Raw genomic sequence first — 17,340 nt, forward strand, 5'->3', positions numbered from 1 at the left:
TCACGTTGTATATAAAACTTCAATGATCAGTTAACTCTGGAACACTGTGTTGCTAAAACTAGGTTTATATATCTTTATAACATTCATAATACAAAGGTTATATACAGGAAACTAGACACACAGCTATATGATATTAAATATAGGCTAACGTTTACATGAGGATATCACCGGACCTATAATCCGAGAAGGCTAAAGGTATGTCCTTTTAAGAAGCCTGCATGATGTCTTCCCTATTATAGGTAAACTACAGTCTCGTTTAGCTATGATCATCACATAGAGTTCGTCAGCTATGATCATCACATAGAGTTCGTCAGCTATGATCATCACATAGAGTTCGTCAGCTATGATCATCACATAGAGTTCGTCAGCTATGATCATCACATAGAGTTCGTCAGCTACAGATTGTTTCATGTTTTTATCGATGATAATTAACAAATTTAAAACTAGATTAATTTTGCTACCCTGAGAATGCACTACATCTTGGTGTTAGTTATTGGTGTAAATGGGTTAGTTAGCTATTAACATCATCTGTATATGAATCACGCGACTGTTGATAGTGTCAGTTTCCCAGTACAGTTCATCAATCAAACTTCCGTTGCCATTTGTCTTGATTTGTCCATTTGGGTTACAATCTGCACATGCGTTGTACCACCAGCCACCTTGATACTCTTGAGCACAGTTTCTACCAGCATCAAGATCATTATCTCTGTCAAATGTACTGAAAGCTGAACCATTTAACCCAATCATAGAATCACCCAATGGTGTCGACAAGATGGCCTTGGTCCAGTAAGGATCAGCACTTGCTTCTGACTGGGTCCATGGAAAACTCCCAGAATACGTCATACGATAGTTGGTGGATTCATCTTCGACTTTAAAGTTTTCATATTTTCGCCATCTTCTTTCCCAGTCAAGGTTATCCATAACCTCCACAAATAAATGTTGAGGACGACTGGAGGTTATATAGTGGATTTTCTCAAGACCAATCCAGTTAGCGCCGTTTACTAAAATCTCTCCAAACCCCTCTTTGTATTCGTTCCAATCTAAATTTCTAGTTATGGATGGATTGACGGCATTTTGAGAATTCATCATGAAAAACGTTCCACCGCCAAAATCTTTCATGTTACAGTGAAGTTGAAAAGCCTGTGATGTTGTGGTAGGTTTTATTAAGTATAACCCATTATAGTCGTTATTATAATGACCGGAATAGAATCCCTCAGTACAATCTACAAATAAATCACTTTTAGTAAATAATGCGTTCTATTTAAAAACGTTTCTTATTCATGTAAGCTCACCGGATTTTAGGTTATTCCAAATCTTTCACGTTTGTTTAAATTTCTCGAGAAATCTGAATTGTATTTGAGCTAACTTTGTGCAATATTTACTAAGTAAAATGCAATTTAGCTGAAGTAGAAGGCGGAACAATTTGACTGGTTGTCGCATTAACACTAATAAAAAATACGTAGGCAAGGGAGATAATGTTTTAAATAACTTTCTATTCAGTATAGTCTGTAATTTATCTTTGCAAACAAACAATCAACTATTTTGCCGTTAATACGAAACATGGAATCAACATTGGTTGATTTCAATACTTACCCATCATGATTCGGTGACAATTATCACCTATATAACCATTGCTACATTTACAGGTTAGTGATACAGAATCGAAAGTTCCATTGTTGAGGCAAGTCGGGGCTGTCATAGTGGTCATTTCTTCAGTTGAAGTGTCATCGCTACTCGGTATCATGGCAAGGGGCTGAAAAGTTTTTAGTGCAAAATAATTTCACGGCATAATAAGTCAAATTGTTTACGTTTATTTTAAAATTCAAAATATATACCATTGCGACTGTGCTATTTAATGTCATTATGCATTCTGCACACCGAGAACAACCTACTAGGAGAATAGATCTCTGCTCTGAATGACCGCCATATCTAAATATTAGTATATTTGTAATGCGGATCTACTCCGTTTTACATGTCACACACACACACACACACACACACACTGATAAAATTTAACATTTTCACTTGTATTAAAAAATGGTTATTATGTAATTAATGCTCTTATTTCATTTTCTAACCATAACAATGATCTGAACCGTACGTCTTGAAATGTACAGACATTTAATGCGTTCAAATTCAAAATGGCCGATCATAATCTGTTAGGCAAGATTTCGGTGTCTTGAAATACACCCACACATTATGTTATGTCGAGAAAAAAAGCAATAGACATAAACAGCAGCTTATCCGATGTTGGTCAAATTTGATAAGGACTTTTTATGCCTTCAAAATAATCTGATTGATCTCTGTGGTGTTGGAAACCTTGAATTGTTTAGCCTCTATCATGTTGTTTTCCGAACGCTGAATATAGTTTTCTGTTTGAAACCAACAGGGTTCTATGTAAAATCGGAGGCAGCAGTCCCATTAAATTATAATCCGCTATTATAGTTTAACGTATCGCCATCCTAGATTCACAGGATACACAAAGTTCTGATTATATCATTTTTATACGGATAGTTGGCAACGCCATAGAGTCTACACCTTTCAACCGATCTACGGAATGTTTGTGGGTGGCTTTGGATCCACGAGATTCGAATTTTAACTTCGTAAAAGGCTCGCCGAGTTACATAACTTGGCTCAGCTATTCATCTGATTTGCCGTAGTCGCATATTCATGAGATGTCGGATGGGTTCAGATCTAGCTTGCAAAGACAATGGAATCTATAATTTCTAATCGGTATGCGTCGAAGACTCGAGTAACTAATTAGTGAGACTATGTAAGACTGGTTGACGAATTTGTGGAATTTGATCCCAACTTTTTTTTGATAATGTTTTTCTTATTTTTCTTTATAAGATCTACTGATAGAGAATCAGTCTGAGAGGACTTATTTGCCATGAATTGGATCAGCTCACTCACGGACATTTACGTAATAGATTATCCATGATACAGGCGACTGTAGGAACGAGTACTCGGTCTAAATTAGCCTAGTATTTTTGTTTATACCAATCTGCATACCATTTTTCAAAACTCTAAAAGTTCTTGACCTTGGCGTTGTACACGTCTATAAAGCTAGTATAGAGAGAAGGCACTACACGAAAACAGAACCGAAAAGACAAACCTGCGGACAAGACACAGAACACACAGAACACCCGTAACTTGAAGTGGGTGTATCTACCGACTAGAAAATACTTACCGCAAATTTAACCAAGAAAAACACATGTTTGTCCTTAGGCTCGGAACAATTCCGTTGATCATCAGAAAACATGTAACAAGTTTGAGATCCATCAAAAGTTGCCGATAAACAACTAGAATCATGACTACATTGGCGAACACAATCCAACATCCAGTCAACAGTAAGTGATTTATAAGCTGTAGCTGTTGGTACTGTCAGATGTTCACATGATTTGGGAGATTCGTATCTATATTCAACGAAAACTGCTCTACTAAAACCGATTAATACGATGATGAATGTTATTTCAACCATCTCTGTTATAACACCGTTTAACAACTGCTGTCAGCTACATTCTGGACATGACATACTACTATCTGATAATAAGATACCAATAAACAGTAATTGGCATCTACCAACTACAAAGGAAACACAAATCAATTGTAAAACCTAAAGTTGAGAATATCTGAAACTTAGCTGAAATCGTGTTAAACAATACTAATGGACTGAAAATAGGTTTACTGTGCAATTATTTATGAAAATCAATGTTTAATTGTTACCGCGGGATTTAAAGAGTCATTACAATTCTTAGTGTCCGTGTGCAGTTTATATATCACCTCAATGTGACGTATATTGGCAACCATTGTCGGTGTAAGACAAACTTGACTGGTCTTTCTGAATGATGTGTTAAATTCAAGAGGATGTCAAATATGGCCGCCAATGCCTATACCATGCGATTAACTTTAACAAACATATGCAGGCTCTAATTTGTGGCCATCTTCCATTCTCAGGTAAAATTGCAATGGTTTTAAAAGATTGCTTGAACCCTAAAACCTTGGCATAGCCCCCCCCCCCCCCCCCCTTGTCGCCTTATAGCATGAATAGCAGAGTGGAAGAGTCTGTTATATGATTCAGAGTGGCCACCCAAGCTTTCTTATTCCCATAGAGGTCACCAGTACGATTAACGGATGGCCGAATGGTTAGCACGTGCGCGCTCTATCATAAGGTCTGTCATTGAGTCAATTAGCATGGTTTCGAATCGCCGGTTGTACCTCGTGGGTTTTCTCCGGGTCCTCCGGTTTCCTCCAACTACTAAAGACCCCTACGCGCAAGTGAATTATTGAAATAAAAATTGAACCATGTGTCGGGTGGACGTTACCCCCCCCCCCCATCTCCCTATTAGTTAATAGACTATAACGTGCTAAAGACTCTTTAATGACTATGGGTTATTTCAATAACTGTTTGATTAAACCGCAACAGTGAACTCGGTACAACAATTAAATATCATAATAGCAAATTTATAAGAACATTAAAGTCAATAAAAACAGATAAAATGTATTTATTTTTCATGGAAACAAATTGTAAAGAAGCTTTTAAAAAGCAAAAATTGCTTCCACAGAACACTGAATGTCATCCTCGGTTACCCAGTGTATTCATTCCGTTCTACTCCACTATACCCTGGGTTAATCCATAGGGTTTCCACGATTTCAAATTATCTGCCCTGGCCTAGAATGTAGCTATAGTCTACGAACCAATCAGAAAACAGTTTACAAAGGTAGATAACCATATTTACTCAATGATTTATGTAAATAATGTATATATTTTATAATTTATTTATATTTAATTGTATTATCAAAATCTGTAGTATGTGTTGTTGATTTCAAATATGTATAACATCTATATGTTTGACTTTTGTTATTATTATTACTATTCGTTCTTTGTCTGAAATATGTCATTCTGTTATGTTTATTATTATTGAACTTATACTTGGCAATTTGATTCACAATAACTTGACTACGATATCACGTGGGCATAAAATTTCGGGAACGAACGAACGATTCTAAATAAAACTAATGACCCTACATTATTATATGAACGCCTGGTCCATAGGCGTACGAGCCAGGGGGGGCAGGGGGAAGCTGACTTATCGGGCAGACGGGTAAAGTGAAAAAAAATTTTTTTATTTCATCTACTTGGCAAAATAAAGTGCCCAAAATCTAATAAAACACTAATTTTACGGGCTTGAATAGCAGGAAAACGCGTTTGCGGCTGTCAAATATTCCAAAATTTTCTTGGGGGGTGGGGGGGTTCCATACAAGGTCAGTTCCGCTTCTTCAACTCTCGAAACCCGAAATTTTTTCGGGCATTTTTAGTTTTGCTTCCCTTACTGTTATCGAGCCCTAATATAACACTAATTTTACTTTTCTTTTAATTGAATACCACGAATTTGTACTGAGTTGACTATGGATTAAAACATATTGTTTGGAGCCACTCTACTTTGTGCGACATTTTTCGGGCATCGATTATTATTTGTGAATGCAGCTGCAACAGTCTGATTGGATGGTTGGGATTCAGAGTGGGATTTCGGTTACAAAACCATTGGATTCTTTTGGAGTAAACGCATTTGTGGTGGTTAAATTTTCAAAATTTTCTCCGGAAGGATATAACCCCGAACCCAGCGACGATTGATTGGTTGTTTGGAATTCCGGTCAGCCAGGTAGACTATATTGGACCAAATTGAAGTTGCTGTATTCACAGGCTGGAATAGCAGGAAAACGCGTTTGCGGCAGTTAAAATTTCAAAATTTTCTCCCAACGGTCCCGTCTTCGTGGACTGTTAACGATTGATTGGAATTCGAGTCAGCCACCTTAATAAGGCTATATTAGACCACTTTGAAGTTACTTTGTTCACGGGCTGAAATAGCAGGAAAATGTGTTTGAGGGGGATGGGGGGGGGCAAGGTAAGCTCCGCTCTCTTGGCCTGTCAAGGAAGACTGGCGCTCTCTGTAAACCCGAAATTTTTGCGGGCATTTCGGGTTCTGCCGACCTAAATGTCAGCGAGTCCGTACGCCTATGGCCTGGTCTTCGTTAACATAACATATACTTGGTTGTTAATAATGACGCATTTAGAATAGGCCAACTCCTAACATTATCCGATGAGAGTTACTTGCCTTTGCCAACTTCCTTTTCAAATAACTATTTATGGGATTGGTCGATAAAAATAGCACAATCATCAAGGGCGGATAACTTGAAAACGTGTCTCCCCCATAGATTAACCCAGGGTATAGTGGAGTAGAACGGAATGAATACACTGGGTAACCGAGGATGACTGAATGTATACCAGTTAATATAGGTTCGTTTGTAAAGGTCTCGAGTTGCCCAGTATTACACGGAAGACTATCGGCAAAACAAAGAAAAATTTAAACATGCGAATCCAAAGTTTACGTACTGGTATTCGCTTTATAAATCCAGCGCATCATAGCTAGCTGGCTTCTATCAGTTTAGTTTTTCATGTGGCAGGATTTCTTTAACATATTGTACCTCAAGATAAATTAACCAGAACATAATATTTAAATTTGTATTAGTGTCTATTATAAACAAATAATAACCGCGATGGCTAAGTTAGATTCCGGGCTCGATCCGTGTTTAGGCTCGATTTCTTTGATTGGTCAAGTTCAGTACAAATTCTCTACTAAATGGGTCATATCAATACGCCTATAACGACCTATTTGTTTGAAGATTATATTTTTAAAGTAATTAGGAAATGTGACAAAGGTTCCTTTTTTACGTATAACTTCATGTGGTCATCCGAGACAGGACCAATGGCGATATAATAGTTATAATAATTGTAATAGATATCAGCCATCTACGCCCAATGACTCAAGAAGAGGTCGACCAGGTATTTAGATGTATCAAACACTTAAAACAATGTATGTTGACAATCTTTCATGTAGGCAATTTCAAATCCCATTTTGATGCATTAACTGGCAAACAATTCATGGATTTTGGGCATTATAACTGGATATAAAAGCTTTTCAATTGTTTGCCTAATGTTATTAATTTTTGAGAAGAATTTGGATTAGAAATGAATTTGTATCTAAAGGGTTTGGTAAACAGATCAGTTTATTTATTGTTCCTAAACCTCATTTTAAATTTAAAGCCATTAAATGGGTTTATTCTGAACCAGAAACTTTAATGACATTAAATTGTTCTTGAAACAATTTTTACTTTAATAGATCTTATAAATAGATGATGTAAGAGTTCCATAGAGCTGACAATGCTCGTTTTTATAAGCCCACATTTTCATGTGGACGTATATTGTCGTCGGCCCTGTCCGTCCGGACGTCCGACCGTCCGTCCACAATTGTTTGTGAACAGTCTACAGGTCACAATTTTTATCCGATTTCAATGAAACTTGAAATATAGGTTTATCACCCTAAGATCTCGGTTCCTTTCGACATTGGCATGTATTGGACCGTAACTTCATGGATTATGGCCCCTGATTGCACGAAAAATCACGTTTTGAGGTTGTGGACCCTATAGAGGTCACAATTTTTATCCGATTTTGATGAAACTTGAAATGTAAGTTTATAACCCAAAGATCTCGGTTCCTGTCGATATTCGCGCATATCGGAACGTAACTTCCTGAATTATGGCCCCTGATTGTACGAAAAAATTGCGTTTTTAGCTTGTGGACCCTATAGAGGTCATAATTTTTATCCGATTTAAAAAAACATATTATTATATCACCGTTACACCCTAAGGTCAACTGAGTTCGAATTTCGTGAAAATCAGTCCAAAACTGACAGACAAAATGGCCGCCCTTCGTTCTCAAATAGCGTAAAAATATGGTATATCAAGGTTGTGGACCATATAGAGGTCACAATTTCTATCCGATTTTGTTGAAACTTGAAATGTAAGTTTATAACCCAAAGATCTCGGTTCCTTTCGATATTCGCGCATATCGAATCTCAATTTCCTGAATTATGGCCCCTGATTGTTCGAAAAATCGCGTTTTTAGCTTGTGGACCCTATAGAGGTCATAATTGTTATCTGATTTTAAAAAAAACATATTATTATATCACCGTTACACCCTAAGGACGACTGAGTTCGAATTTCGTGAAAATCGGCCCAAAACTGACAGACAAAATGGCCGCCCCTCGTTCTCAAATTGCGTAAAAATATGGTATATCAAGGTTGTGGACCCTATAGAGGTCACAATTTTTATCCGATTTTGTTGAAACTTGAAATGTAAGTTTATAACCCACAGATCTTGGTTCCTTTCGATATTTGCGCATATCGAATTGTAATTTCCTTATTTATGGCCCTTGATTGTAGGAAAAATCACTTTCGTTTTAGCTTGTTTTCTATCCATCTCTCGAAAATGTGGGCGTATCCTGACTGGCAGCCGCTGGTAATAGTTAAAATAGATTATGAAAAGAGAATATAACAAAACCATTTTGAAGAATAGCGTAGTCTCGGTTGTCATTGTTATCTGTTTTACGATTATAAACCAAGTCTTGGTTATCCATTTATTGATCAAATTATTAACTGGCGATCATGTTTAAATCCGTTGAAAATCACAACCATTGGATGCTTTAGAGAGTTGATTATGGGCTTAGTATAAGTGATTTATATAACATTTAAGGTCAAACTAAAGATCTGCAATCGGAAGATTGAGCTCTTACAGAATGTACCTTTACTTTATTATTGCTGTACATACTTTATTATCAGATGTATTCAAGATTTGTTTGGAACAATATACTTTATCAGTATATACTTAGTTTCATTGTTATCATATTATTAACCAAGGTAATATTTTAAAGATACAATAATCAACACCGGTAAATTATGTCTAATACACAAGCAGTCTATTCTTTTCTTTTGGGTTCCTTATTGATTCTGTAAAATTTAATGTTGGTCATAGATATGATTATAAAGATTTTGAAATAACACTAGGTCCGTAGATAGCCCAAAGTTGTTTGGGGGGTGGGGGGGGGGCAAAGGCCTCAGGGGGGCGCCGATGTACCTACTCTTGCCAGTCCACGGCGAACGGTACCGTGGACACGCCTAGGAAAATTTGGGAAAATACGGTTTGCACCCGAAACTGACGGAAAATTCAATTTTAAGGCTGAATTTGCTATATTGGCGTATTATGATATTTTGATATGAACATTATAAAAATGTGAAGAAATATGACTTTAGCGTACCTATAATAATTTATGAGAAAAACGTAAAGTTCGGAATCATATCATGTTAGAGTGCGACTTGTTTGAATTCTGAAGATTATCACGCCGTTTTGGGCGCCCAATTCATTCGTGGGCGCCTAACCAATCTCACTCGGTATTATGGGCTCCCCTACAATTATATTATTGGCGACCCACCAATCTCGGCAATATGGGCGCGCCTCCGGGATGAAGCACCCCACCAATCAAACCGTTTTGGGCACCCCATTGATCAAGTCGTGGGCGCCCAACCAATCTTACTCGGCATTATGCATATATGCGGCCCGACAATCATATATTGTGATTATAAGTCGTCCCACCAATCATGTCATTTGGGGGGGGGGGGGGGGCGCCTCATATATAACGACATGATTGGCGAGGCGCCCATAAAACCAATTGACATTGATTGAGCGCCCCGCCAATGTCACTCGGCTTTATGTGGCGTCCATACTGATATGGACACGTTGGTCGTTGGCTTCGTATTAGGTCCAATGGAAAGGGCGCCTTCCATTGCCCCACCCCACCCCCTCCGATAGCTACAAGCCTGAACATATTCTAATTTCATCGGATCTGGATCCGGTACTATATGACTGGGTTCAGGACACTAAAGTATGAACATTACAACCGGTCAACGTGTTCATGAGTCTGTCATGCGGCTCATCAGATGTCTGCCAGTTTCAATTTTACTATTATCTAATCACTCCACAACATAATGAACGATTTCAGGTTAGACACTACAATTAGACTAAATACCATGGTAGTTATAGGGAATTATTTGAAATGGCAGACATCGTGGGCCGAAGTTCTAGTTGTAGATTGTGAAAGAGGAGGACACAATAAGCTACTAAAATCAATCATATAAAAATACTCTGTATACAGTTTCCGGGTTCAGCCATAGTTCTGTCTGACTATAACGTTATATCTAATAAAGTAGAAAAAATCCATTATAATTATACCACACTGGCCTACCCGACCGTGATTTCCTTTACCAATTGGGTTACACGACACAAGGACCTTTTAGTAATACCAGAGTCAGGACAGTAAATGTATTTGGAAGGTGTTCCAGCTGGTATTAATGTATTTGGAAGGTGTTCCAGCTGGTATTAATGTATTTGGAAGGTGTTCCAGCTGGTATTAATGTATTTGGAAGGTGTTCCAGCTGGTATTAATGTGAGAATGGAATTCAAGAACTTCAAGTAGCCCAATTAAATATAACAACTCAAACTGACTGAATAAAGGGGAATTACAGACCAGCGGGTCGGGTGAGATGGGGTGGGGTGTGCAGTACTCAATTTGCTATCGATTGATACGTCATTGATTATAATGGCTAACATCAGTTGATATAATAATAATAATAATCACAATTAGTTTTAATATATACACCTTGTTTATACCAAATTAAATCAGTTTTTTGTCAAGTACAGTATGGACGCACATGTTTTAACTTCGTTATTGGCAGTCGTCATAATCAATTGACTTTTAGGGGCGACGATTTTTCCGGGGAGTTCCTCACATATTCCGTCATTATAAACACCTATGCCTAAGAAACAGTAACTGCCTTGATTACATTTAACGGCACCAGTAGGAGGAATCTGTTTCGATGTCCTGTATGTATATTTTATATTGGCTCCATTAGGGTTACTGAGAACGCTGAACTCTGTTGAGCTTGTAACACTACCGTTTGCCTCGTATTTACAGGAATTGTCTGTTGATTTTAGTGTTCCAAGTATTTTTTGTCCCTGAAATATATGCAAGATTCAAATACTTTATTATCAACCCACGTAATAATGACGTGTTGCTTGGGGTTTTTTGTCAAAAAGAACATGTTTTTTTTGGTTTTTTGTCAAACGCATTTTAGGATTTGGTTCATATGTTTCAAATTCTATAAACAAATGGGGATCAAAATTAGTTGATAGCTGTGTTTTTACCTTTTCCAATTGTAAATTGTAGCGCTGTAACGTATGCAACTAAATAGTTTGCGAATGAATTCTTGTTACTGATCTCGATGTATATATATGGACCATCGTCATTCATAAAATAAAATAGCATAATGACACGTGAATTAAAATATTCGTATCAATCTGGCTGTCAAGCGGATTAAATTCAGGCAAATTCTATATTGCACGCCTGTATTTAAACAACTGTCTTGGTGACTTTTTAACCAGGGCTATCACCCACCTATTACCGTCTAATTCTATCTGCCCATTAATCTAAAAGTTGTGGAGGGTGTAGTGCAAGAGCCATGGTATGCTCACTCTTTATAGAAGACATGATGCCACTTATTTTTGTATTGAAACATAGTAATATTATATCTATGTAAACTAGGCAATGTTATACCATCATTCCTAGCTTTAATATTTCGACAAATTAAATAAAATAAATAAACTAATGTTTACCTCCACAGTGGTAACCTCGCAGAAATAAAATACAGAACTCCTAGTGGGTTTGATTTGGATAGCCGTAGATGGTATATTACCATTTTGTGCTTTTACTATCCACTCCAAGTTAATAGTTGATTGGATTACTGTGGTAAACCCTGAAATAGAAAATAAAAAAAAGCTTTAAATTAGATGACGCTTGCCACGCCTCATTTGGTTTGTACATATATCGACAGTGTTCTACAAATTCACTTAAATATAAACATCGAATTACACAACTGGGTCCAGCTGTATGTACTCCTCAAACAATAAGTGTTATCAGGTGTTATGTAGTATTAACTTCATTAGAAGCTATCAACATCTGTACAGAACAGAAAGTAATACACTAGAGTAGCCACGGTGACTAAGCGAATAAGACGCTGGTGTGACACCCCACCCCACCCCACCCCGCCTGCTAGGCTACATAAAAAAATTGTAAAACAACACTTTTTATGAGAAAAGTATCACTGCCGTGTGCTTTATCCTTTATCATCAGATCGTGGGATGGGATAGGCATTCAAAGCGTGAAATAATGATATATTATTCATATGTGATATCACAATTAATGCTTCGCATCAATGAAATTTAATCCCAATGTCATCGTATTAATTCATAATAAAATTGACGTCAAACAGGGTGTTGGATTTCTCTTTTTAAACAACTCATACGTAAAAATGATGATAGAGACCATGTATTTCTGAAAACTTTTCAAGGCGGGGGGGGGGGGGAGATTTGTCCCAGGTACCGGGAAAACCATCTGCTGCATCATATCATATTAAGAATATGTTTTATACATGTAAAATATTTATTTAGATGCATCGAACCAATTAAAACACCACATATATGAACCCATTGAACCCCACGTTATTGATCTACAATATAAGCTATACTGTCCACTACATATATACACGTCCATTCACTATGACATATGTACACGTCAATTACATATATACACGTCAATTACATATATACACGTCCACTACATATATACATGTATTTAATTACGGACTTAATAATTTCCACATGTAGGGACAATGTTCTTGGTTGAATAGAATGAACAGTTAGCTACCCGAAGGTATGTAAGTCCATGTGACGTCCCGCTCTTCTGCTCCGACTGGGCTAATTAAGACGGGCAGCGGCGCAACGGTCTACTGTTACATCGAATTGCAACTACCATGGGATCTTTTAAGTGCACGCCAATTCGAACGACTAGACAGCTGTCCTTGTCAAGCCCTCCATCCTGATAAGGGAAACCCTTGATGAACTTTTCCTGCACAAGATCAACCTATTAATATTTAACATACATTAGTTAATTGTGGTAGGTAAAGGTTGTGTAAACTTTACAGGGAGTAGCGACCGTGTCATGCCGAGCTATTGTGAACAGAGTATGAACTTTCTGACTAGTCCCATTGATATTCCAAGAAGTACAAGGGCACATGGGATGGTGATGACTAGTTATCTTGTTTGTCTTCAACCTAAACGAGAACTGAATTGGACCGTGTAAATTCTCTGTTTAAAGGCAGACCAAATGACCAACTGAGTGGAGCTATCCGAATGAAATTTCTTAAAATAATAATTATACGTAACACATATACTCAGCCAAATTAAAAACTTGACACAGATGGATTCTAACAAAAAAATTTTCTGGTAAGTCAAATAAATTTTAAAGTGTTTCTAACGATAGTAAGTAGTAAGAAGCCTTTAATTTCATAAAATTGTAAAGTCAGGTGGATCACGTGACTTTTGAGCATATAAAGATGAAAAACCTGAAAAACACGTGCAAACACAAACTCGTGAGGTCAATCGATGCAAGTTTGCTTAAACTGAACACGCACACGTAACTTGAACTGGAAAAACAAATTAAAATTGTTATTTTCATCTTTGTTAGAAAATGCCGCGCCTTTCAAATGTAGAACGTCTACGTGCTATAGGTAGGCTCTATGCTGGTCAGTCTGTGGTCACTGTTGCAAGAGCCTTTAATTGTTCACGCCAGACAATAATAAATCTTAGAATGAGAGTGCTTCAAACTGGAACTATTGCCGACCGCGGGAGCGCTACGTGTGACGTCACTCCAGGAAGATCAAGCAATACGATTACGTCATCTTAGAAACAGATTTGTCACTGCAACCTCCACAAGTAGAGAGATGTTTGGTAGAAGGGTAACTGCACAAACTGTTCGAAATCGCTTGCAGGCAGCTGGTCTTCGAGCTCGGAGGCCCTATAATGGACCAATATTGACACCTCTTCATCGCCGTAACCGACTTGTGTGGGCCACAAGACATTTAAGATTTACTCAAAGACAGTGGAATTCGGTTGTCTTTAGTGACGAATCTCGATTCACTTCGAGATTTGCCGATGGCAGGGTCCGGGTGTACCGCAGACGAGGTGAACGTTACGCTCAAGTATGCGTCAGAGAAGTTGACCGATTTGGTGGCGGCAGCGTCATGGTTTGGAGTTCTTTTTGTAAACATGGACGTTCTCCTCTTGTTGTTGTCCAAGGGAACTTAAATTCTGTCCAGTACAGGGATCAGATTTTGCAACCTGTTCTTCTTCCGTTTATGCAGACATGGGCCTGGACTTACGTTTCAACAAGACAATGCGCGACCCCATACAGCAATTGCTACCCAGAATTTTTTAAGAAATGCCGGTGTCCAAGTCCTGGATTGGCCGTCGCTTAGCCCCGACCTTAATCCTATTGAACACATCTGGGACGAACTGGGTCGACGTGTTCGTCAGCAAGTGAATCCACCACTGACGTTGCAGGACCTTCAACATGCTCTTGCTAAGCAGTGGCGACGTCTTTCTCGGGTAGTGTTTACTAATGTTCTGAGATCCATGACAAGACTTTGTGTGGCAGTACGAGACGCTAGAGGAGGCCACAACCGTTACTAAACACTTTATTCCGATTGTTCTCCAAGTCTGTGAATTTCATTTTGGGGGGGTACTGTGACATCACGAATGTTATCAATGTCAAGGACTTTCGGCGAGACGTATTCTTGCTTTCTGTTGATGTCAAGGTCGTCTGTGCACAACATAACACTAAAATAGTTGCCTTAAACCAAATATTAAAAATCTAGTCCCAAAAATCCCGAGTGTCAAGTTTTTAATTTGGCTGAGTATATATTGCTGAAGTGTAATCTATACCTGCCCAATGGGGGAGGGAATGTTCTTAAATTCAGTAAATATATACATATTATTGTAGATCTATGTGATTTCAAACGACATTGACTTCTAAAACTGAATGGTAAACTACGTCACTTCGATTATCTTTTAGTATAATTATCACGATTTACAATAAAATATCTACAGAATCTATAGATAAAACAGCCTGTAATCACATACAGTGGAATCTATAGATAAAACAGTTGAATGACATTTTATTAGAATTTAATCCTGGTATTTTTAGATTCTGCCATTGTTTAACAAAGTGATTTTTTTTATATAAACTTAGGCTGTATCTCTCTTATTTTCGTCTTGGGATGAAAATGTCAGTCTTTTTGTTGATCTTTTGTTAAGGTAGGGTCGTTAGATGTAGAGATTTGTTTTGTGGAGAAAATACCAACAGATTAAAGTGTAGTCGTGTACAAAGGGTTTGTTGTAGAATTAGCTATTCAGTGTGGGTAGATTTGTTTTTCATTGACTCAGAAAATAACATGAATATATATTGTTTATTTCAACCCACGGGAATATGTAAGCCAGGTATAGAGAAAGGTACACATTATAGTCCTATTGATTGGAGTAGATGTTTACCAGGAGACGAATGAAATGAAATAAAATGATGGGGTTTAACGTCCACCGTTCTGCTCCAACTGACCTAATGAAGACGGGCATACACCATACAGTGTGCTTAGAGGGCAGTTTATTCTTATTTCGAATTTCAACTGTCAAGGCTCAGGGGTTCTTTTACGTGTACAACAGTATCCCGGTTAGTCGTCCCATCCGATGGACTGTACCCTGGCCCTTGCCACTGACAAGGCAGAACCTCTAGGTGAGCGATCTAACTCAAACCGTGTGTATCGAACACAGAACCTCTAGGTGAGCGATTCTTCTCAAACCGTGTGTATCGAACATATGATGTACACGCAGTTAGCCGCTTCTATCCCCTACCCCCACTCTCTCGCCCCCGATTATAATGAAAGGTGAAAAATATGTTAGTACAAAGAAAATTAAAATATAGCAAATTCAAATAAACTTTGTTTTCCCTTAAATTTAGAATTTTTTGATACTTTTTACGCGCCTGTGCTACGCACCTGTGTCACGCCTATGCAGGTGCTGTGCATTCAATTTAAACGTTAGTCCGTCACCCTAGGTAGTGGAAGGAACAATGCCAGGTGTTCCAATTGGTTGACCCTTATATAAAGTCCAATTTGTTTAGTAACGTGTACAACTGTGTTGGAGAAAACCAACGCTGTAGGATTTGATCTATACCAGAAAATCTCAAAATATTACAGAGATTATATAATTATATTTATTGATTTAATTAACGATATATTTGAGAAACAAATAGATTTCGCTAAGGTATTTTTAGGTTGTTTTTTTATTATTGTTTAAAAATGCAGTCTAGAAGAGGTAAATCTGTCTATTTGAAGGTCTTTCTGATTTATTAACTTGCCAATATCATAATTAACTGTCCAGAACATCGGGTGTTTTTGATTGTCAACAGATTTAAATACAATTAGCGGTTAATGATTTGTTTTAAAAAAGAATAATCGAAACTCTTTTTTACTATCGTAACAACGTTAGCAATGACTATCAAGACTACATTATTTTCCAAACAGACCCAAACCTCGCTCAGAACGAAGTACTTTGACTGGAATTTTCATTATCTATTTTTGAACTATTAGCGAGAAAGGTCAGCTCTTTATTTAATCTTACAACTGGGGTTGGATGGCCGAAGGGTTAGTGCGTGCGCGCTGTATCATAAGGTCTGTCATTGAGTCAACTGGCGTGGTTGTGATTCCCCAGTTGTACGTTACAAGGAGTAGAGTTACCTGTCCAACCTCGTGGGTTTTCTCCATCTCCTACACGCAAGCCAATTATTGAAATAAAATTGAATCATATATTAGTCCCGAAATGGCCTAGTTTGTGTCTCTCTCTGTCTCTCTCATCTTATATAATACTGCATGTTTAACTATAAATCACAATAAATCTACTTTACTCACCCAACAGACGTAAAAACCAACCAAGGAACCAGGACATATTTACGTCTTTCCTATTACTTAGTAAACAAAACGTACTCGATGTGAACCTACTACACTCGGGATTGATGAAAACCTTCAATATCTCGCCTTTTATACACCAGCTCCATGACTCGCCAAACGGATTAAAAATAAGTCAACCGGAGGTGGTTTACCGGTTACAACAAGAAAACGTAATTATTTTCTATTCAGTGATTTTGGCAGTATTGTGTTTATAGGTAAATGGGTGAATCTTATTAATATTCATAAGGTTATTACTTGTATTAATATTCATAAGGTTATTACTGGTATTGGTATAGTACATGATCGAAAACAGGTTACCCAAATATCATCGTAAGTATTGCAGTCGGGCAGAACAGAAGGACGTCACACACAATTTCATTTCATTTCATTTTCAACCACTATACTGTCATTTGAATAAGATTCATTTGCAACCATTTGAATAAGATTCATTTGTTTAAAATTAATAGTATGAAAGAAGATGCCTGTATGTAAGAGTTATTAGGAGATGAACTCTCCCTATTTCTAATTCAAATGGGGTTTATTGTCCATTTA

General features: G+C 37.5%; 1 long non-coding RNA gene across 1 annotated transcript; it reads right to left on the reverse strand.

Annotated features, from left to right (window-relative positions):
- Window positions 1–10,538: 10,538 nt before the first annotated feature.
- LOC126832572 (uncharacterized) lies at window positions 10,539–16,961 on the reverse strand. The gene is made up of 3 exons (XR_007684774.2): window positions 16,750–16,961; window positions 11,567–11,706; window positions 10,539–10,909 (listed from the first exon to the last, which is right to left on the reverse strand). It is a non-coding gene; the product is annotated as an uncharacterized LOC126832572 (long non-coding RNA).
- Between the last annotated feature and the right edge of the window lie 379 nt (window positions 16,962–17,340).

This window comes from Patella vulgata, chromosome 9, assembly GCF_932274485.2.
Source record: "Patella vulgata chromosome 9, xgPatVulg1.2, whole genome shotgun sequence".
Lineage (NCBI taxonomy): Eukaryota > Metazoa > Mollusca > Gastropoda > Patellidae > Patella > Patella vulgata.